Here is a 3,358-nt window from a genome sequence, read left to right as displayed (position 1 = left end):
AGATTTCAAGATGCCACTGTTGGTTGTTATGCTGTACCTCAGCATTTAATTTAATTTTCGTCCTGTTTTGTTTTTAAATTCTCTTTCCCTCTCTACAGCCCTGTCCTGGCCTTTCCCATATTTAAAAAAAACAAAACTTTCAGGTTCTGCTCTTGGGCTGAGTATCTGTGCGCATGTGTGGCAGAAGAACCCACCAGTGGTGAGGATGGGGCTGTCCACTCGCTCAGGTGCCCCCCTCCCCTTTAGTTACCAGAATGGAGGTGCGCAAACAGTGAGGGGTGGGTGGCGCACTGACCTGAAAAAAAAGAAAATCAGAACAAAGCAAAACCAACAAAGTGTATTGTCCTCCAAGGTTCCTGTGGTGTTTTTCCTGTGGTGTTTCTGCTCCCTGGCTTGATCTTGCTGTTTGGTCTCACCCAAGATGTGGGCTCTGGGTCTCTGAGCCTGGCAGATTCAAAAGTATGCGATTTCTTACTTCAGCTTCAAGTTCCACTATCTATAAGCCCTCAAACTTTAAAAATATTCCTACCTCTGTGGTTCTGAGTTTTGGAGCTCTGCCCTGGATCTGCTTTGCCTGGTATTCTGGGTTATTGCTGATGGCAAACTTCACTGCACCTCCACCCTAGCCGCCATCAAGGCCCGCCTCCCACAAAGGTAGAGTTTGAATGAATTTCTCAGTTCCACTCAGGGAATCAGGCTGACTAGTGGTCACTGGGAAGGCCCTTCCCACCATGGTAAAACCCACAGCCATTGAGTCAATTCCTACTCACAGTGAACCTAGAGTGCAGAGTAGAACTGCCCCAATGCTCTAAATCATTACAGAAACAGACGCCCCCATCCCATCTTTCTCCCATGGGTCAGTTGGTGGGTTTGAATCACATACCTTTCGGTTAGCAGCCTAATGCTTAACCCACATTTAGCAAATAAAAATGCAGAATTCCCAGATAAATTTGAATTTCAGATAAATGGCAAATTAATTTTTAGTATGTCTCAAATGTTGCAGTTCTAGACCATGGAGCAGGGATTGATTGTTTAGCAGTAATCTGGATGTGATGTGTCTCCAGGCACTGATTCAGGCACAACAAGCAGGCTCTGGTTTCACCATCAGCACCAGGACAGGGGCCCCCTGCATGGCAACCATAAATATCTGGTCACTGGACAGGGTTGGCCCTCAATGAACAAGAGTTAATTGAAACGTGTTGTTAAATGCCATTGAATAGGGTTTCTGAAGAGCAGCTGGTGGATTTGAACTTCCAACCTTGTGTGTGGTTCGCAGTCCAGTGCTGATCCTACAACACCACACCAGGAGCTCTCTAGTATCTCCATTTATTGGGTGAGTCTTTGGGGTCTGAAAGAATCTAGGGTCTTACACTATGGACTTTCAATCTGGGGACCAGTCCTAGTCATACTGCTCCCTCCTATCCCTGAATCGTGGCCTTCTGTGGTCTTCTGGGCAGTCAGCCACGGGGAGTGAATGTTAGGCCTTTCCTCTATCCCTGCACTGACATGTGCCCAACTCTCTGCTGGGTGCTGGAGACACGGAGGGAACAAGGGGTTCATAGGCCTCTGAGAGACATTGCAGAGGTGAGATCAGTTCTCTAAGTGCTAATGGACTACAGACAGAGGACAAGAGTTGGTCCAGTGGACCCAGGGGAGGCTTTCCTGTGGAGATGTGTTCTCTTGGGGTTCTGGAAGTTGAGGGTCTGGATATACACGCCTGCATCCAGAGTTGCATAGTGTGTGGCCCAAGTGACTTATTGTGCAGCAATTAATGCAGCAACCCTTGGCAGGCCCTGGAGAGTGTGTGGGATCTGGGACTGGGGGACTCACAGGCCTAAGGTCTCAAGTGACACAGAAGGCCAGTCCTAGACAGAACCTTTACAATGGTTTTGTACAACCAACAGGGGATTTAGCAGTGGGCCCTAGGAGAGCTGCAAAGGTATTTCACCATGTGTTGGCATGAGGATGGATCTCAGCTCTCTATGTGGTCTCATCCATTCCTAAGACTCAATGTCATCAGCTGCTGTTCTGCCAAAAGCAAAGGGATGGATGAGGTGGCTTGTCTGTTTCCCTTATTGAAGATGCTAAAACCACATCTGAGGATTCAGGAAAAAAAAAAAAAAGACCAAGATAAGAGACCAAGCCTTATTCTTGGTTTTCTTTATTTCTTGCTTGCCATGAAAAGGAAAAAGGAGTTAATGTATCACTCCAAATTATAAATTAGCATTACTATGTTATAAACATCTTGGAAGATAATGGAAAAAAAAATAATGATGCCATTATTCCACTCTCCTAGCCCAACCTCAGTTCAAATTAATTTATTTCACAGATATATTGCAAAGGAGCCCTAGCAGCACTGTGTATTAAGTGTTGGCTGCTAACTGAAAAGCCAACTGTTCAAACCCACCAGCCACTTAGAGGGAGGAAGATGAGGCTGCCTGCTTCTGTAAAGCTATATAATCTCAGAAACACTGTACAGGGTCACTATGAATCAGAAATGACTCCATGACCATGGGGTTTTTGGTTTGCTAGATTACAGGCACTACTCTAGGGAGTGGGGATATGGCAGTGGATAAAGCCGAATACTAGAATCAAAGACACGTACTCTGTGGACCAGCCCTTCAGCTCCATCTATGTACTCAACATATGTTCACCACAAGCGTACATGAGAATTTTCATAGCAGCACTTTTGTAATAAATCAACTGGAAACCACTCAAATGTCCATCAGCAATCAAATGTGTCCGACTCACACAGTGAGATCAGGCAGCGATGAGAATGAGAAAACTACAGTGTCCACATTATGTCTGTTGTTGTTAAGTACCATTGGTTCCAACTCATAGCAACTCATAGGGTTTCCAAGGATTGATTGGTAGATTTGAACTGCTGATCTTGCCCCTCAATTAGACTCTGTAATCCAGTGCTTATCCCACAGCACCACACGGGGACTCCACAGTATGTCTGTGAGCTGCATAATCTACATCTCGTAGACATAATGTCTTATCAAAGAAGCAAGTCACACATCATGTGATTTTATCTATGGTATTGAGTGCCATTGAGTACATTTCAATTTATAGTGACCCTTTGTGACACAGTAGAACTGCCCCATAGAATTTTCTAGGCTTGTGGTCTTTGTAGAAGCAGATTGACAGGACTTTTTCCTGCAGAGTCATTTGTAATTGTTGTTAGGTGCCATCGAGTTGGTACCGACTCATAGAGACCTTATGCACAGCAGAACAAAACACTGCCCAATCCTGGGCCAACCTCACTACTGTTGCCACGCATGAGTTCATCGATGTTGCCACTTGGCCAGTCCATCTTGTTGGGGGTCTTCCTCTTTTCATCTGACCCTCCACCTTA

The sequence above is a fragment of the Chrysochloris asiatica genome, unplaced genomic scaffold, assembly GCF_000296735.1.
Source record: "Chrysochloris asiatica unplaced genomic scaffold, ChrAsi1.0 scaffold00131, whole genome shotgun sequence".
In the NCBI taxonomy this organism is placed as follows: domain Eukaryota; kingdom Metazoa; phylum Chordata; class Mammalia; order Afrosoricida; family Chrysochloridae; genus Chrysochloris; species Chrysochloris asiatica.
This window is presented reverse-complemented; position numbering follows the sequence as displayed.